Here is a 21,495-nt window from a genome sequence, read left to right as displayed (position 1 = left end):
CTTATTATAAATGTGAAAGTTTGTTTGTTGGTTTATTGGTTTGTTGGTTTGTCCTTCAATCACGGCGCAACGGTGCAACGGATTGACGTTATTTTTTGCATAAAGACCTGGAGAGTGACATCAGCAGTCTTTTATCCACGGAAAAACAAAGAGTTTTAAAAACCTAATTCCACGCGGACTATTAAAAGCATTTTTCCATTTTTCATACAAATAATCTTTTATATCACCACCAATATTATAAATGCGAAAGTGTGTTTGTTTCTTGGTTTGTCTTTCAATCACATCGCAACAGAGCAACTGATCGACGTGATTTTTTGACCTGAAGAGTGACATAGGCTACTTTTTATCCCGGAATATCAAAGAGTTGGAGAATCAAGGGATTTTTAAAAACCTAAGTCCACGTGGGCGAAATCGCGGGCTTCAGCTAGTATTATGTAAAATAATAATCTGACTGACTGACATAATATCAATCCCCTCATCCTCCTCTCGACCGTTGCAAAGGCCACGAAGAAATGTAAAGTCTAACAATCTGCACTGCCAGCCGGGTGGACTCCGGACCGCTCCGCTTATTACTAAGCGCAACTTAAAATTGATCTCAGCACAATGATTGCCGCGCGCTAGTGTCAGCGATTCTGCTCTCGTTAGAGCATTCGTAGACTCGAAATTAAAACCCCCTGCTCCTGGTATGGGGTTCACGACGAAATGATTTGTGACATTTGACGTTTTCAAACGATTTCGTAGGATAAGCGGGAATTACTGAAATTCGGAATCAGATTTCGCATCGACAATTTGTTTAACGGGATCAGAAATTTATTTTATGTATAAAGAACGCTTCTAATTTAATTCATGGTTTCATCCAGAAGTAGGTATATACCTACTTCTTATAATAGAAATGTTAAAATATCTGAATATATCTGCCTTTCTGTCTTTTTCTTACCCCTTTACGACTCAACCACGAAACTGATCTAAAAATTAGGCTCAGAGATAAGTAGCTTGCATTCTGGGGACAAACATAGAATACTTTTCATCCCGGAAACTCAAAAAGTTTCCAATGGATTTAAAAAACCTTAGTCCACGAAGACGAAGTGTAATAGCATAAAGCTCATTTCACACTACGGGATGTAAAAATTTATATTATAGTCCGGTCAAAATAGACATCCAAGGTAACAATAATTCGCATAGAGCTAAAAATGGGTAGGAATGTTGGGTACACCGATCGATCGATAGGGACTTATCCCAATTCATTTATACTGGTGTGCCCAACATTCGTACCAATTTTTAGCTCTATGCGAATAATTTTTACTTTGAATGTATATTTTGACCGGACTCTAATATAATTTATATCCCGTAGTGTGTAATGAGCTTCAGAAGGAAATAGAAATAGAAATAGAAATAGTTTTTTATTTGCCAGAATGTGGTACAATTTGGTCTTAAATCTATTTTGAGCCCTTGACATTCAACCAATAATTTGGTGTGCAACTTATTATAGTAACTACATTATCATAGAATAATAAAGTGTGAAAATTAACAATCAATAATCTACTTAACTTATTTATATTTAAATGAATCTATCTAGAAAGTACCTAATGTTAACAATATGATTTTATTCAAATATAAAAAACCCCTGTCAAGTCAATAATAATTATTAAAAAAAAAGAAGTATACATGTTCATCAGTTAAAAAAATAGAAATAACAATCTTAGAATAACACCACAATACTTAAGGTCATATCCATATCAATGAGTCAGTCATATCAATCATAAATTATTAAATATAAACATTTTATCCGCCTCTTTAAAATTAAAAAAAAAAAAAAAAAAAAAGTCACTTATAAGGTTTTAGATACTCCTTAATTGAATAGTAGCATTCCTCTAATAACCATTTATTTAAGAATGATTTAAGTGAAGGCAGTGACATTACTTTAACATGGGGAGGAAGCTGGTTAAATATGGTTATTGCCATGCAATATGAATTATTTTGAAATAAGCATAATTTTATGCGAGGCAGTATCAATCTGTCTTTGTGTCTTGTTCGTTTTCCAAGTTCATCTCCATGTCTGGTGAAAAGATCAGGGTTCTTTTTTACAAAAATGCACATTTCCTTTATATAAATACAAGGCAAAGGGAGTATGTTAAGGGACTTAAACAAGGGTTTGCAACTATCCATATAATGTGCACCGCATATTGCCCGTATACACTTTTTTTGTACTCTGAATGCTCTGTCTATGTCAACTGAGTTGCCCCAAATTATCAAACCGTAAGTAAGTACAGATGATACATAGCCATGGTACGCGCTCAAGACAGCTTCTCTAGTGGCTACTTTCCTTAACCTTTTTAAAGCGAACACAAATTTATTAATTCTACTACATACATTGTCAATATGTTTTTTCCAGTTGCAATGTTTATCAAGTTCAATACCTAGAAATTTTGTTGATTCCACTTCACATATGACACAGTTATTACAATGTATCTGAAGAGGAATATCTTTAGCTTGAACGCTTTTAAATGCCACCATTTTTGTTTTTGCTACATTAAGTTTTAGATTATTTTTATCTAACCAGTCTGTGATCCGTCTAATAGTTAAGTTGATATCTGTCTCAAAAGTTTTTTCGTCAGTACACTTAATTAAAACAGTGGTATCATCAGCAAAGAGGATGGTTTTGTGGTGAGTTACATCAGGAAGATCGTTTATATAAAGTAAGAATAAAATTGGTCCTAAAATGCTTCCCTGAGGTACACCGGTTTTGTTAGACTTGAACGTGGATTGGTAAGTGTGTTTTACGCCGTTTACGATTTTTGTTATCTGTGTGCATTGCACCCTTTCAGTCAAATAGCTTTTAAACCAGTCTTTTGCAATTCCACGAATTCCGTAACGTTCCAGCTTTGACAGAAGTATATCATGGGACACAAAATCAAATGCCTTGCTCATGTCTAAGAAAATAGCAACTATGGGGATTCGATGGTTAATGCTCTCAGTTATCAATTTAATTAGCTTAAAACATGCTTTCGTAGTTGAACTATTTATCCGAAATCCAAATTGATCTTCATTTAATATATTAGTTTTAGTTATAAAGTTATTTAGCCTAGTGTACATGGCCTTCTCAAAAATCTTCGAAAATATAGTTATTAAGGTAATGGGTCTATAGTTAGACATTTCAGCTTTATCACCTTTTTTAAATACAGGATTTACAACTGATATCTTTAAGTGTTGTGGAAATTTACCAGTTTCAAAGGATAAATTAATTAAATGGCTTAGTGGGTGACAAATATGTACCGCTATTTCTTTAACAATATCAGTTCTTATGTTGTCATATCCTACAGATTTAGAATTATTGAGTGACATGATTAGTTTATATACCTCTAATGGATTACTTGGCGAGACAAATAGACTCACACTTTTATGATCAATGAGGTTATAAGATTCACTTTTAGTTACCTGTTGTGTTTTATTTGTAATTTCTATGAAGTATTTGTTAAATTCTTCAGCAATGTTTTGTGTATCAGAAATTTTTATATCATCTTTTTTAATATGTTCTATGTTAGATTTTTCGATATTATTTGTAGTTATATTTTTTATAACCATCCATGTTGATTTGCATTTATTACGTCCACGAGTGATCATTGTAGCGTTTTGTATTTTCTTTGATGTATTTATACATTTCCTCAAAAGTTTGTTATAGCCAAAGTATTGGTTTTTATTTAGCGCTTTATTAGTTGCTGATTTTATATATTTTAGATAAAGTCGCCTCTTTGTTACGCTGGATCTTTTTATTCCTTTGGAGAGCCAAAACAATTTAGTTTTTCTATTAACATGTTTGATGCGTATTAGGGGGAAGCATAAATTGTAGAATAATGTTATTAGATCAGAAAATATATCAAAAGCCATTTCAAGTCTAGATTCAGAAGTAACCTCCATCAAAGATAATGCAGATATGGCGTCTACAAACTTACGTCTATTATCTTTAGAGTAGTCTCGCTTAAATTCGTACCATTCTGCATCAATATTCGATTTGACAGTAAATGAATGTGTTTGGGCAGTTTCATGGTCAGATAATCCTAGCATATGTATATTGCTTTTAACCGGTTTTATATTGCTCGCAAATAAATCAATACATGCATTTCGTCTTGTAGGAGCATTAATATGTATTTCTAGGTTATAGTTATATAGTATTTCTTTTAGTTCTATACTGAATTTGTCATCATGCAATGTATTAATATTCCAATCACCACATATTACTATTTGATAGTCTTTATTAATTGAAATTTTGTCTAAGAGCAACTTAAGTTTTCCAAAAAACATTGTAATGTTATTATATTTTGGTATTCTATATATGCAGCATATTATAAGATTGAAGGACGAAATTTCTGTTGCGCAACATTCGAATTGATAATCGCAGGCCAACCCTTGAGGGATTTTAACAGATTTAGGAAGTGTCAATAGTCAATAGCTCTAAGGTCAAGAAGGCAGGAACTGAAATCCGAAAGGTCGACAGATATAATCCCGCTAGTTACCTATATCTACATAATATTTTTATTAGTTAGAGGGAGAAAGCCAACAGAAACATATAGAATTATGAGAATTCAACGGTGATAGTCTGTAGGTTAAATATGACTTATATTCGTCTAGAGGTACGCACAATTCACCGATTTCTTTAAAGCATCTAAATTTATGGGAAAAAGGAAAAACAGGTTTTTAACAGATTTTAAAATCAAAAGAGGAAGTTCTTCAACTTAAATCTAAGTATACTTAGTCCGCTTTTTTCGCTTCTGGCATGATGATTTTTTTTACAAACTAACTCAAAAATATTCGAAAACTGATCCGCAGTGAATCGACTATTATGGACGATACCGAGAATCAAACTTAGTACTTCCTTAAGGAACCGTCGAAATAGCACATGCCGGACGCATTTAGATATTATGCAAAAGATGTTTAATAAAGAAAGCGGTATTTTTCTCAGAAAACCGTTTAAGTTTCATTAAGAAAGTATAAAATGTGCAAACTACCCCCTTGTCTTATTAAAAGTCCAGTAGCTGAGTATGAAGTTTCCTTTATCTTTTAAAAGTTTTCTTATATTGTGGCTAATTCCTTTGTACACAATCCCTAAACTAAACTAAAATATCACGTCTAAATCTATTGCTATCCCTTTCATAATTTTGCTTGCGGAAAAGGAAAGCACTAGATTTAGACCTGTTAATTTAGTTTAGTTTAGAGATTGTGTACTAGAGAATCGGCCCCATTGTTTACTTATAAAGTTTTTTATGCTTAGTTTAGTTTTTGTTGTTGGCCCAAACGTTACTACCTACCTACTTGTTTTATTCTTAGGTCAGAGTGAACTAGCTAGACAAACATAGGTACAGATGCAATTTCACAATTTTGTGATATTAGTATTAGTATGGATTATTTCATGAACATTTTTTTTAAACAAGCATCAAACTCACGTGACTCAAAAATTCAAGTGAACATTATATTTGAATCAAAATTTTTAAACGTGAATTGCCTTTATCCTCGTACTAGTAGTTATGTTAGTTCACGCCACAGTGGAGACGCAGCCTAACAGCACTAGGTACAGTGTGCTTAGTATGAGATTTTACATCACACCGACGTTGATTGAATTCAAACGTTTGACGACCTCCCTGGCGCAGTGGTAAGCGCTGCGGTCTTATTAGTGGAAGGTCCGGGTTCGATTCCCAGCAAGGGTGTGGAATTTTATAATTTCTAAATCTCTGGTCTGGTCTGGTGGGAGACTTTGACCATGGCTAGTTAAGCCCTACCGGCAAAGTCGTGTTACCAAGCGTTTTAACGTTACGGTACGATGCTTCGTAGAAACTAAAGGGGTGTGGGTTTAATAATAACTGCCATACCCATTCCAGGTTAACCCGCTTCCATTTAAGACTACATCACCACTTACCACCAGGTGAGATTGCAGTCAAGGGCTATCTTGTATTTGAATATAAAAAAAAAGCGTCAAAGCTTTTAAGCGAAATGCTATTGTTTGAAAACTCAAGTTAATCCATACATGGAGCCAGCGCTCCAAGTGGAAACGTTGTGAAATTAAAATCCGTTATACTGAATTTTTGACTTTAACTCAAGGAACTTTAGGTTCATTTTACTCTGACACTACTAAGTTTTGATCTCGAATTCTATCATCGTTGGGTCCGATCTAAAATCTCATACTAAGCGCACAGCAGCAGGGTTGTAATTACGACTGTTCGCATTGAAACAACCACTCGTCAAAGTAAAGAGAGATTGTTACGGAGGCTTTTGAAGAGATAGCGGTCGAGAATAATAGGTAACCCTTCGCAAACGCGAGTCAACATTCATTGCCGGCTGAAAAAACTTGTATAGTCTATGAAAGTACAGCCAGATAGCGCAGAGTAGTTGTGTTGTTTTTGAAAGTCAAAATATTTTACTCTAAGCGCTATGTGGCGTTATGGAATTGTGGATGAAAACTCTGTTTACCTCTCTCTCTAAGTAGTTATATTCGTCACTAGCCTATTCCCGCAACTTCGTCCGCGTGGACTACACAAATTTTAAACCCCTACTTTACCCCGTTAGGGGTTGTATTTTCAAAAATCCTTTCTTAGCGGATGTCTACGTCATAATAGCTATCTGCATGCCAAATTTTAGCCCGATCCGTCCAGTACTTTGAGCTGTGCGTTGATAGATCAGTCAGTCAGCTTTTCTTTTTAATATATAACTAGCATATACTCGCGACTTCGTCCGCGTGGATCACACAAATTTCAAACCCCTATTTCACACCCTTAAGGTTGAATTTTCAAAAATCCTTTCTTAGCGAATGCCTACGTCATAATAGCTGTCTGCATGCCAAATTTCAGCCCGATCCGTCCAGTAGTTTGAGCTGTGCGTTGATAGATCAGTCAGTCAGTTAGTCAGCTTTTCCTTTTATATAATATAGATTTTGATCCTTCCATTAGTTACATAATGTTAGAGGCTTTTTTGAGAAAATCATATCGTGAACCTTAAAATTTACAGCTTTACGATGATAAAAAACAAAAAGTATATAAAATGAACTTAGTTGAATTTTAAACCATAAGAAAAATGTATATAGACTGTTGCTTCTAGGCCACTTATCTTTCAAATCATTAACTATGATGAGCACATAATACCAAAATATATGAAACTGAAAAGTTAGAAACGCTAAGTTGCCTTTTTCGGGAGGGGATGCTGAAAACGATAAGAGGATTAAAACCCGATGAGGGAGGATGCATGCGCCGTGCAGAGCAAAGAATGTACGCATATTATTATGCATATTTTATATCTACCAAATCCGCTTGTAACAATTTCATGAAGGATTAAGAACGGCCGAAATGCATAACGCGTGTAATGGTACGGGATATTTCGGACGTGAGACGTCTCTCATCATAATCAACCCATTGCAGGCACACTACTGAGAACTGGTCTACTCTAAGAATAAGAAGAGTTTAGGACACAGTCCGCCACGCTGCTGGCCAAGTGCGGATTGGCAGACTTCAACACTTTTGAGTAAATTAAGGTAAACACCCAGGCATGTAGATTGTAGGATTCCTCGCGAAGTTTTCCTTTTCAGTTAAAGCTAGTGATAATTAAATATTGCTTAAAACGCACATCATCATCATCAGCCTGTGGACGTCCACTGTTGGACATAGGCCTTCCCTAAAGAGCGTGACCACACCCGGTCCTCAGCCTTCCTCATCCAGCCACTTCCCGCCAGCCTCTTTATATCGTCGGTCCATCGTGCTGGAGGGCGTCCCACACTACGCTTGCTTAAACGCGGTCTCCACTCAAGGACTTTCCGGCTCCAACGGCCATCGCCTCTACGAAAGGCATGACCTGCCCACTGCCACTTCAGCTTGCTAATAGTTTGGGCTATGTCAGTGACCTTGGTTCTCTTGCAGATCTCCTCATTTCGGATCTTATCCCTCAAGGAAACGCACGTAACTCCAGAAAGATGTGCCGGGATCGAACTGCCGACCTCACAAACAGAAGGCGGACGTCCGCTAGCCGCTCGCGCTGGTACAGACGGTGTTCTGTAGTGGAGATCGCGTACCAGCAAACTCTGTATGGGACGACCTCTAGATGACCTTCTGCCTCTACATGTCTATTTGTCTTCCATCTTTTCAAAACCTAACCAAAGATCCAGCTTATATCCTGGACATATTCATTATAATACAATAATTTAAGTAGGTATTTATCTCAGAAAATATTATCTACCAGAAATCATTAAAGAAATGTAATTCCACGCGGATGACGTTGCGGGCAAAAGCTAGACATAATATACTACGTAGATCATTATGAGGTACGTTTCTATCCCGAGGATAGGATACCTATTAGTTCGATATAATCTGAAGCCACTATTCCACATTCAGCTTAATGTTGATCGCATATTAAGCATCCGCCGCATTCAACTTATTTTTGTGTATGAAAATGGGGGAGAAACTCAAGACATGCGCTTTGAAGTTATGCAGCTGTTATATTATACTGACGTCATCCAAATTCTTTCGTGCGTTCGATGCAATCGATGTGTGAAGAAATCTATCATACCTCCCGTACTTAATACATTGACGCAATCGTATGCGGCAGCAAAACTAGTAACACCTAGTACCTATTTTTAATATTTAAGACGTTTTGACGTAAATTTACTAACGCTCATTGTTTCAATTTTGAATTAATAAAAATGTATAGGTACCCATGGTCATTTTTCGGAGTTATATGTGCGTTTTAAAAATTCATATCACTTACACACACACTAAAAAGGAAAACATCGCGAGGAAACCTGTAAGAGATCACTGGTAGTGATGAGGTCATCTTTGTTTTTTAAGCACATCCTGTATTTTTTATTCTTTGTCATAGTATTTTTTTTTTTTTATTTTTTTTTATTCGGGTACAAGTTAGCCCTTGACTGCAATCTCACCTGGTGGTAAGTTAAGTGAAGATGCAGTCTAAGATGATAGCGGGCTAACCTGGAAGGGGTATGGCAGTTTTTATTAAACCCATACCCCTTTGGTTTCTACACGGCATCGTACCGGAACGCTAAATCGCTTGGCGGCACGGCTTTGCCGGTAGGATGGTAACTAGCCACGGCCGAAGCCTTCCACCAGACCAGACCAGAAATTTAGAAATTATAAAATTCCAAACCCCTGCCAGGAATCGAACCCGGGACCTCCCACTAATAAGACCACAGCGCTCACCACTGCGCCAGGGAGGTCGTCATAATTGAGGGAGTATTAAGGAATAAAGATGTTTTAAATTTAAATTAAACCTGTAACCCTCTAACAAATAAACCTGGAATAGCAGTGGAATAGTTATACTCTGTTTTGTCTTTCTCTGTCATCAGTAATTTGACATTTGAAGAAAAAAGACAAAACAGAGTATAACTATTCCACCGCTATTCCAGGTTTATTTGTTAGGGGGTAAGAGTTTTTCATAATATTCTCAAAGGTGTGTGAAGTCTGCCGATCCACACTTGGCCAGCATGGTGGAATATGACATAAACTTTTCTCTTTCTGAGAGGAGACCCGTACTCAATAATGGGATGGCGAGGGGTTAAGATGTTTATGATGACTATGATGATAATCATCATCATCAACCACTAGACGTCCACTGCTGGACATAGGTCTCTTGTAGGGACTTCCACAAGCCACAGTCTTGTCGCAGGGAGCCGCTGGATGATGATAATGAATAATACTAATACTATCCATCCCTCGCCAATTTATACTTATATTAATTTTACTGGTGATCACAAAGTACCTAGCTATCACAGAGCTTGTAAAGATCAGCCCCCCAATTGTGTAAGAATAACCATTTCATGGCTATCGCAATCGTCAAGAATTCTGCCCTTTGATTGGCTGTGAAAAAAATGTAAACAGCTAATCAACCAATCAAATGGCAGAATTTCTTGACGATTGCGATAGCCATGAAATGGTTATTCTTACACAATTGGGGGGCAGATTCTCAGTTATTGCAAGTCTGAAAAAAAGTTTCTTGCGATGCGTGCGGCTCGTCGCGTAATGTGCGATTGCCTCAACAGCGAATGCGCCGTAATAATAACTTCCACAATGTGCAGTTGCTAAGCTAACAGAGCTGCGGACTCCGACCAAGTTCCGGATACACTAGCAAGTTGTCTGTGAGTCTAGAATTAGGACGTGAGTCGATGCTTTCATAATGTATATTTTGTGGAGCGTAGGTACTGGCTCATTGGTCTAGTTTCTAGCTTATTCTGCAGCGGATGAGGTTCTGAGCTCGAGTCAGGCTAAAGGTATTGGGTTTTTCTGTCAAGCAACTTCTGGTAAGTAAGCTGTGATAGCTTAGTGGTTAGGACGTCCGCCTTTTTGAAATGAAATGAAATCATTTAATTTTTGCTACATGTGAGTAGTAAATGATCGTACATATATAGATGGTCCTTTCACATTTTGCCATTTATGTATGGCGTGCAAAATATGTGGTACTTACAATAAAAATAAATTTAAGAAAAGAACAAATAGAAATGACCACGACAGTAAAACTTTAAAAACTTATAGTTACATTATCAAAACGTCATAATTCAAAGTAATAATAATTTATGTCAAATCCCACAGTTATCCAAAAAATCCTTAACACTATAGAAACATTGGTTAATTAAATAGTCAAACAATTTTTTCTTAAATTTAGACATTGGTAGACTTTTAATGTTGTCAGATAGTTTATTATACAAAGTGACAGCCATACAATAAGAATTGCGGGAACATATCTCTAGTCTTCGCCCTGGTATTTTTAATTTAAGTTTATGTCGGCGGCGTCCGTTATCAGGCTTCATATCAAATAAATGCACATGTTTCTTTACAAATAGACATGTTTCAAATATATATAAACATGGCAAGGGTAATATCTTTTTTTTTTTAAACAAAGGCTGACACGGAGCTATTATATCCGCGCCACACAATGATCTGATGCATTTTTTTTGTACTCTGAAAGCATTTACGATATCGACAGAGTTACCCCATAGTATTAGTCCATAACGCAGTATAGAAGCAACATAACCATGATAAGCAGTTGTAGCTGCTTCTTCAGAGACTGTATTTCGGAGTCGATATAATGCATATACAAACCTATTAAGTTTTTTACAAATTATTTGTATTTGTTCCTTCCAATTACAATATTTATCAATTGTAACCCCCAAAAAAGTTGCCGACGGCACCACTTTTATTTTTTCATTATTATAATTAATGTTAAGGTTAAGGGATGAGCTGTTATAGGTCTGAAATTCAACTATTTTGGTTTTTTTTAAGTTAACGCAAAGGTTATTTAGGTCGAGCCAATGAATAATCTTATTTAGTGCAACATTGATGTCTTGTTCAAGTTCATCTTTTAACTTACTTTCAATTATTAATGTAATGTCATCAGCAAAGAGAATTGTGTCATTTTCAACCGTGTCTGGCAAGTCATTTATATAGAGCAAAAACAGCAGAGGCCCCAAGATACTTCCCTGGGGGACTCCCGATTTGACCTCTTTATATAAAGATCTATGAATAGATTTATGTTTATTTTGTATGGTCGTAATTTCAACACATTGTTGTCGTCTATGGCCTCTTTAGCCAGTCGTAGCCAGCACCTCGTATACCATATTTATAAAGTTTTTCAAGAAGAATCTCATGGCTGACACAGTCAAAAGCTTTGGACATATCCAGTAGTATAGCAGCAACTGCTCTTTGTTTGTTGAATGCACTATTTATCTTTTTAATTAAATCAAAGCATGCTAATGTAGTTGAGCAATTTTTTTTGGAATCCGTACTGGTTTGCTTTTAGAATCTTGTTTTTATCAATGAAGTCGTTTATTTTGTCAAGCATTACTTTTTCGAGAATTTTTGAAATAATTGGTATAAGAGTTATAGGTCGGTAATTATTCATCTCATTTTTTGCATCCTTTTTATGTATCGGTTTAACAATAGAATACTTTAATTTTTCAGGAAAAGTACCATCTTGAAAAGATAGATTTATTATGTGGCATAATGGCCCTGTTATTGTTGGTGCACAAGTTTTTAAAATCTTCGTTGTAATGCTATCATAACCTGTAGAGTTTGTATTTTTAAGGTTCTTTATCACTTTATACAGGTTATATTCAATAATGGGTGTTAAGAACAAAGTATTAGTGTTAAGTGGTATACTTTTTAAAGAGTTGTAAATATTTGTGGCTTGTTTAAACTTTGTTATGTTAATAAAGTAATCGTTAAATTTCTCTGCAATGGTATGTGGATCATTATGTACAACAGAGTTAATTTTTATTTCATTGATATCATTTAATTTATTGTTACAATTAAAATTATTCTTAATTAATGTCCATGTTGCTTTACATGTATTTTTAGCTCTCTTAGTAAATCCTATGCTCCCTATTTTTCGTGACCTAAAGATACAGTGCTTTAAAATTTTTGCGTATCTGGTGTATTTTCTTAGATTTAGTTGTTTATTAGATTTTGAATATATGTAATTTAAATAGAGATTTCTTTTATTAATACAACACTTTTTTATACCTTTTGTTAACCAACTTGTTTTTATTCCTTTTTTTACTGTTTTAACTGAAATATGTGGGAAACACAGATCATAGAATAGTGCGAAAATTTCATAAAACTTATTAAATGCTGCATTGGTTTCCGTCTCATCAAATACTTCGCTGAAGGATAGTGATGCGATGCATTTGCAAAATTTGTCTATATTTTCGCGACTATAGTCTCTCTTGCTCTCATACCAGAAGGTGTTATTTTTAAGTTTATTTGCTGTAAATTTACAACCAAGTGTTTGCGCGGTGTCATGATCCGAGAGAGCTAACTGATGTGTCCGGGGGGTGACTTTTTTATCTTCAATGTTACTTATAATAAGATCTAGGCAGCTATTTAGTCTTGTCGGTTTGGTGATGTGATTTCTCATGTTGTAATTATCCAGGATGGACGTCAATTCAATACTATCTCGATTTGTTTTTAAAGTGTCAATGTTAAGATCTCCACAAAGTATTAGCTTCTTATTTTTTTGTTTAGTAATTTTTTGTAACAAGACATTTAGGCTATTAAAGAAATTATCTACCTTAGATTGAGGTGTTCTATACACACATATGACTGTTAAATTATATATAGGGATATCAATACCACAGCATTCGAACTCATATTGTTTACACATACTAGTAAGATCTAGAGATACACATTCTATATTGCATTTTGTTAAAATACAGGTGCCACCGCGTTTCTTATCACTGCGGCTGTAAATAGCAGACAAGTTATAGTTACTTATACATAGGTTCTCGCTAAGGTCACTTCTAATAAAAGTTTCGGAGAGACATATAATATGAATTGCGCCGAGGGAGGATTCGAGCTCTTTGATCGCTATTTCTAATGAATCTTTCTTATTAAGGACACCTGCAATATTCTGATGCAGTATATTAAATGTGGTTGTGTTATTAATCTTGTCTGTTTTGTTTAGGACTCCAGCTATGTTTTGGTCTCCAGCTATGTTTTTGTGAAGGATTCCAAACTGTTTAGAAAATTTACTGTAGTCGCGTTTAGATTGTTGGAGTCCGTTTTATTGTGAATAGTTGTAGTATTTTTATTTGTTTTTAAGAAATAATAAGGAATTGTACCTTTACGTTCATTCGGAGTTTTGAAAGTGCCGTGTTTTGCTTTATTTTTATTCATTTGATTGAAATAGTAAGGTATAGTACCTTTTTTTGGCTGTGCAGCAATTTTGCGATTATTGTGATAGTTTTTCGTTGCTTCTATAATGGACGTTAGATATAATCGTTCATATTCTTTACAGTTTATTTCATGACATAAGGATTTACAAAACCGATGACTGAAATTTTTTGAGGGTAAATTTACATATTTTACATATTTAAAATTTTGTACAATAGTTTTAAGGGAGTGATTCAGTTTATATTCATTTAAATATTTATTTTTGAGGACATTAAGTAGAATTACATTGGTATTATTTAACACGCGTATCGCAGAGTATACGTTGTTTATAATGGCATTACAATTACTATCATTATGTCCAACTAATAATATAACAAAGTCTTTTGAAGTCAATTTTGAAGAGAGTGTCATACAATTTTCAAGAATATTTTCTGTAGATGCATTTTGCTTTGTGAAGCAAGTCACAATATAGTTAGTTTTGTTTAGGGAATCAAGATAATCTGTCATTTTCTCTCCTAGTCCGACGCTGATATCACTATCACTTAATATGATAATATTCTGTTTATTAGGTTTTTCCGTGTTAACTTTTCTATTTTCTAAACTTTTTTTTTTCAGATTCGTTTCATCACTGTTCTTCGGATTAGCTGAATGTCTCATATTTCTATTTTCCAAATTTTTCTTTTCCTGTTTTTTTATTTCATCCCTTTGCTCCGAGTTTCCTGAGTGTGTCATATTGCTACTTTCCAGAAATTTCTTTTCAAGACTTTTTGTTTCATCATCAAAAGAGTTTGTTTGTGATGTCCGGGTTCCTGCAGAATTTTTTTCTTCTATTTGCTTCTTCAGCTTTGAGATTTCCATTTTTAGTTCGGCTATTTCTTCGTAAGCGCTTTCTAGTTGGGAAGACAGCATCGTAATTTCTTGTTTCAGATCTGCTTGTGAATTGTCAGTAGTTGATAGGTCCGGTAGGCTGCAAGTGCTGACGTCTTTTAATGTCGAGTAGTGCAGGTCTTCCATCGAACTACATATTGTGACATTTTCCAAAGATGCGTTAAGTGATTGTACAGGTTTTATCATTTCTTTTTTGTTAGCTGAAGTCTGCGTGCCTGAAGTCGATGCTTCGTGTTTGTTTTGGATTTTCCTACAGTTATAACATTTCCACTTCATTTTGGTAATTGATGACATGGTATTAAATCTCTTTAGTGTGATGCTAGCACATTTTAAATCGAGTAAGTTGCTGCATCCAGCACAATGTAGATATTCAGTAGTCTTTATTGTGTGCGTGCACATCGAGCATGTTATGGTCCGTCTTGGTCTTGTAGACATTTTTAGTTATTTATATTATCAAGTTCTTAAAAGTATAGTATTGCATGTACAATTATATACACATATAGCCGAGCACCCAGTTCTCCGAGAGTGAGGCATGACACTCTAAGCCGAAGTAGGTATCTATTTTATGATTGTTACCACTACACCATTGTGGATTTGTCTTAACTGACGAAAATTGTGATTAGGTTCCTCTTAGTTAGTTCAAATATAGTTTTCCAATAAAATTACTGATTTCGTAAAAAAACAAATTATATTTGCTGTAGTACTTTTTTATATTTTTTTGACTTTTTTTGTAAATTTTGATATAAAATTTTACCAATATAACTATATTGCACCAATATTGTATGTTGATATTACTTTATACGTGGAGTGCCATCTATCGCTATACTTGTGAAAACATTTCGTAAGATGGGTGGTCGTCGATCGATTTCTCTGAAGATAAAAAATTATTAATAATCTATAGTGATACATTCCGTAGATGGCAGTGGTGGCGTATGGAAATTTCCAAGACTTGTCATAGTTTAATTAACGGTCACGTTATTTCGTAAACTATTGTTTTTGTAAAAACTTCTTCATATCCTTATTTTTTACACAAATTATTATATCTTTTCATTTCTTGAGGTTTTTATAAATAGTCAAACACTGTTAAATGACACAACACTGTAAAAATTTTGAGTTTTAAGGGTGATCACTTTCAAACAGTTTCAGTTGAATATTTACATTGTATACACTTCTTTTATTTGGATAACAGTTTTCCTGGTAGTTTATGTCAATATCTAACTGTTTTACACTTTTTGTTGATCAAATATCACTGTTTCAATTTTAATTATCACTTTGTGCACGGAGACCGTTGTTTGTGTCTCTGATTATGGAGGAAGGGAATCTATCTATCGAATCTTCTAATCGGAGGTCGGGGGTTCGATCCCGAGCCTCTAACTTTTCGGAGCTATGTGCGTTTTAATTAATTAAATATCACTTGCATTAACGATGAAGGAAAACATCGTGAGGAAACCTGCATGCCAAAGAGTTCTCCATAATGTTCTCAAAGGTGCGTGAAGTCTACCAATCCGCACATGGCTAGCGTGGTAGACTATGGCCAAAACCCTTCTCAATCTGAGAGGAGACACGTGCTCTGTAGTGAGCCGGTGATGGGTTGATTATGATGATGAACCCTGGTAAAGCTAGGGCCGCCATATTTTGAAGCATGCTCAAAGGTGTCAAAAGGGCTTATACCCCGCGCCAATATTTATGTAGTTTGTGTTGCTACGCGGGTGTGTCACACTCACAATTGTACGTATTTGTCTTCACTTTTTAATACAATTGTATGTGCTCGCCTATCTGGAATTTTAAGATATCTTTGATGTTAAGTAATTCTCAGTAGCAGCTCTAAGTTAGGAAGTTGTCTGCAGTTGACTTTGCTTTGTCTTAGGACACAGTTAAAGCAAGAGATATTTCATGGCTATGTCTTTTCTTATTTCTTAACTCTGTCTGAGCTAAGGCAAGGTGTAAGTGCAATACAAAAGTACTACAACTAAAAATTGTTAGCAAAACGAAAACATACCCTTACAAAAAATTTGATTCTCCAAAGTACACTGATATAAAAAAGGAGTCACGGACCTACTCACAGCATTTAATTCGAATATAACACTAAAAATTTCGGACATATAAAATAATATAAATTCGAAATCAAAAAGACTACATTAATATATAAAAACACACAACACAAAGAGGAAACGAAAATTTTAGTCACATTTCTTCGCCATTTATTTTACAACTGATTGAAAATATTGACGGACGTTTTTATATTTAAAAAATGTCAAAATGACAAAAAGTTTCTAAATATTAGTTTAAAAGTTTTTATCAAAATTAAACTTAATTGCAAAATACGACTTTCTATTCTACGCGCTCCAAGTTGTTGAGCTCATTCAGAATAATTCAGTACCTGTCTATTCAGAAGATACGATGGTAAAATACAACGAAGGATATGTGAAAATCGTCCCCTAAGGGGAGTAAAATATGGGCTTAAAGTTTCTGTAGTCCACGCGGATGAAGGGCATAAGTTAGTTCTTAATAAAAAACAATGATGATGTCTATATGACTAGATTCACTCTTTTATTGAAGATATTTAGGTTACCTTATTGCAGAGAAAAAAACCACTTAGAAGGTTGAGAACCTTGTAAGGAACAGCAAAAATAAACAAAAAAATGTTAGCCGAGTCATCGGAGCGCAATATCTGAAGCGTATGACAAAATTTACAAAACCCCTCATAAAAATGCAAAAACGCCGCCCTGGAAGTTCGTAATCGCATTTTATCAAAGTCAAATCTTCATTGCGGGGCTATATTTGACCTGATTGCATCATAAATTGTTCATGAATAAATAATATTGAGAGAGAGAAAGCTCTTAAGGGGAAGATTACGTGCAAGATTGATAGGCATCTATTGCTAAGATGATTTTTTTCCAGTTTAATATCATTATGGTAAAAGCAGGATTGGAATTTAAATCTTTTAACCGTTAGCCTTACTTACCGGCCCTTAAGCCACATAATTTATCTATACGTCTGTTATTTTCTAGTTATAGTTAAAAAATATACCTATTATTATTAAATTTAATTATATATTTTTATTTTTTTTATTTATTTATTAAGACCGAATCAAATAAGAGTAAAAAAAATACACAGTTAATAATGTTTGTTTATCGATTCAACAGAAAAAGTGCATTAAAACACAGTATTAATTCGTATGAAATGCAAAAGTGTGTTCATTTGTTGGCTTATCCTTCAATCACGAATGGAGCAACGGATCGACATAATTTTTCCAATAAATATAGTTAAAGACCTGGAAAGTGACATAGGCTATTTTTATCACGGAAAATAAAAGAGTTCCTATGTATCATCATCTACGTATATGTATAGACGTCCACTGCTGGACATAGGTCTCTTGTAGGGACTTCCACACGCCATGGTCTTGCGCCGCCTGAATCCAGTGGCTCCCTGCGGCTCGTCTAATGTCGTCCGTCCACCTAGTGAGGGTCTTCCAAGACTGTGTCTTCCGCGAGTTCCTACGTAAGTAGTTTTTAAAAACTTAAGCCCACACGGACGAAGTCGCGGGCATCAGCTAGTCCATATTAAAAACAAAAAACATTTTCCCTACCCTTAATGTGACGCTGTTTTAAATCACTCCACGATTTTAATACACTTCCTAAATAAATTGATACCTAAGAAAAAATATTAGCTTGCCATCGATATCGTGAGAAGTGGGAACGTGACCGAAATACCGAACACCGAAATGAGTTCCGTGTTCCGATTTGAGATTTGTTATCGGTCTTAAAGTAAATAAATATATTTATCTTGAGGGAGATTTTGCCAACCCAAACTACTTTCGCTCGCTCGTTCGCTTGCGATAAGACCGCCTTTGCATTTTGCGTAGAACTAAGTACAAAGAACTTACAAAATATTATTTATTCGCTAATAATATCGCCTATAACCCATATCCATACTAATATTATAAATGCGAAAGTGTGTCTGTCTGTCTGCAAGCTTTTCACGGCTCGACCGTTAATACACACTTGCGTGCATTTATTTTGTAATCTACTAACTAATCCCGCGGCTTCGTTCGCGTAGATTTAGTTTTTATCTACTAAAAATTGTGGGCAGGCCACGTCTGCCGTAGAACCGATGGCCGCTGGGGCAGACGTCTTCTGGACTAGAGACCGCGTATAGGCAAGCGCAATGTGGGACGACCTCCAACCCGCTGGACTGGCGACCTTAAGAAGGTCGAAGAAGCGGGAAGTGAGCGGATGAGGAAGGCAGAGGATCGTGTGTGGTGGCGTGCTCTTGAGTAGGCCTGTGTCCAGCAGTGGACGGAAACAGGCTGATTAATTGATTGAAAAATTTCAAAATATCTGTCCTTATTCCTTCAGTCTACAATATAAAGACCTGTGAACAAAATTTTAAGCTTCCTAGACCCAACGATTTGGGCTAGGCGTTGATGAGTCAGTCTGTGTGATTGGACTTTTTTAATCATGTTTTTTTAAATAATTCTCTTTAATAATGAATTCTAACCCCATAAACTACTGCTATACAAAGATCACGTCATTTTATTACTACAGTTCATGACCCTATTAATAAATTTGATAACGTATTGATGATCATATATTTTAAAATCACAGAAAGCCACATTAATTTAATTAACTTGGTCCGTGGGGTCCTAGCGCTATAAAACTTTTTAAGGAAATAGCAAAAAGGTTAGTCGACATCACAGGAGACCGAAGAGCTGGCAGCTACCTCGGACCAAGAATTAGCCTGGCTATTCAAAGGGGGAACGCTGCCAGTATTTTCGGAACCTTGCCTAAAGGGACTCCTTTTAATAATATATTTTAGTTATAATATTATATTTTTTTAAGGTTTTAGTTTTAGTGTAATTAAGTTATTATGTGCATGAAAATTTCAATTTACGTTATTCACGTCATTAACTTGTATCAGTAGAGGTGTATAACTACCCTTGCATCACCCCAGTCGATCGGTCAATACACGTTTTGTATATCCACACTGTATCCAAGTAACTGGCCGCGACCTCATCAACAATTGACTGTCTGATATCGATCTACGACTTAACGATTACGACCCGTTCATATCATACGAGTACGATCAACGATATACAATAGGGAGTAAAACGCGTACAATCTGAGAAAAGATTTCAGGAAGGAATAATTTTTGTATTGGTAAAGCATCAATAAAACTTCACTACCAATCATCATCATCATCATTATGATCCACCCATCACCGGCTCACTACAAAGCACGGGTCTCCTCTCAGAGTGAGAAGGGTTTTGGCCATAGTCTACCACGCTGGCCATGTGCGGATTGGTAGACTTCACACACCTTTGAGAACATTATGGAGAACTCTCAGGCATGCAGGTTTCCTCACGATGCTTTCCTCCCCTTTAAAGCAAGTGATATTTAATTAATATCACTTGCTTTAACGGTAAAACGCACATAACTCCGAAAAGTTAGAGCTGCGTGCCCGGGATCGAACCTCCGACCCCCGATTAGAAGGCGGACGTCCTAACCACTAGGCTATCAGAGCTTTTTTCACTACCACTCTTAAGAATATTATAAATGCGAAAATGTGTTTATTAAATACTAGCTTATGCTCGCGACTTCGTCCGCGTGGACTACAAAATTTCAAAACCCTATTACACCCCCCTTAGGAGTTGAATTTTCAAAAATCCTTTCTTAGCGGATGCCTACGTCATAATAGCTATCTGCATGCCAAATTTCAGCCCGATCCGTCCAGTAGTTTGAGCTGTGCGTTGATAGATCAGTCAGTCAGTCAGTCACCTTTCCCTTTTATATATATAGATTGACCACGTGCCTGGATGTCGCCACCCCACTGATCTGTTTCAACCATGAAACAGCCATAATCAAACTTCATGAAATTTATTATCCTCAAGATTAATGCTTATTGCCTTTTTAACATTACGAGGCGACTTCCTAAACTTTTTTATTTCATTTTTAATTAGAAACCTCTTTTGTTTACGACCTTCAAAGTTACTTCGCAGATTTTACGCATCCCCTTCCTTTATTACACTTTAAATTAATAGGTTTTTATACTGTGGCGTGAACTTTAGAGTTTCTTTTTTCTTTATAATTTTGAGGGATTGGAGAAGTCTCATTCGAGCACTTCCGAGTGCGCTCTATACAAACGAAGTTTTGTTCTAAATTTGTTTAATAACCAATCATATACTCAACTAGTGGTTAGAACGTCCGCCTTCTAATCGGGGTTGGGGGGTTCGATCCCGGGCACGCACCTCCAACTTTTCGGAGTTATGTGCGTTTTAAGTTATTAAATATCACTTGCTTTAACGGTGAAGGAAAACATCGTGAGGAAACCTGCATGCCTGAGAGTTCTCCATAATGTTCTCAAAGGTGTGTGAAATTTACCAATCCGCACTTGGCCAGCTTGTAGACTATGGCCAAACCCTTCTCATTCTGAGAGGAGACCCGTTCTCTGCAGTGAGCCGGCGATGGGCTGATCATGATACTCAATCGGTTTACACTTGACACGCTCTACAATACCCATGTTTGTAGTCCATCAGATTTTTGATACCTACTACAAATACGGATACTGACTGACTGACATAATATGTCAACGTAGAGCTCAAACCCTTGGATCTAGAAATTTAAAAATTTAGAGTAGGGTTTTCCATAGAATTTAGAATTGCTGATAGAAATCATATTGGATAGTTTTGTCGCCAATTTTAAACAATTCAGTAATACAAAAATAATAGTATCTATAGTTAATATCTAACCATTCAAAGCGACGCATCTACACAATCTCACGCTCCTGTAACTCTTCTATAATCTATTCTGAATTCTGTGGTGTGATCTATCTAATTATAGCGTACCTAGTCGAATATTCACTCGGGAATCCGACAGGTACGGGCCGGGCCTATTTACCTATACTATACTTTACTATAGCGGGAGCTATAATATCTAAATCAATTTCACTTACCTAC

General features: G+C 35.7%; 1 protein-coding gene across 5 annotated transcripts in view; it reads right to left on the bottom strand.

Moving 5' to 3' along the window:
• Positions 1–21,495, bottom strand: part of LOC117984500 (CUGBP Elav-like family member 1) — a 462,287-nt gene that overhangs the window by 427,625 nt on the left and 13,167 nt on the right. The window contains exon 1 of one of the 5 annotated variants that reach the window (XM_069500136.1): positions 16,540–16,556. The exons of the other annotated variants lie outside the window; for them this stretch is intronic. The gene's annotated coding sequence lies outside the window, so the exon portion shown is untranslated. Of the gene's footprint in view, positions 1–16,539; positions 16,557–21,495 lie in introns of those variants that run through there. 5 annotated transcript variants of the gene reach the window in all.

Source organism: Maniola hyperantus, chromosome 8 (genome assembly GCF_902806685.2).
Source record: "Maniola hyperantus chromosome 8, iAphHyp1.2, whole genome shotgun sequence".
In the NCBI taxonomy this organism is placed as follows: Eukaryota; Metazoa; Arthropoda; class Insecta; order Lepidoptera; family Nymphalidae; genus Maniola; species Maniola hyperantus.
This window is presented reverse-complemented; position numbering and strand designations above follow the sequence as displayed.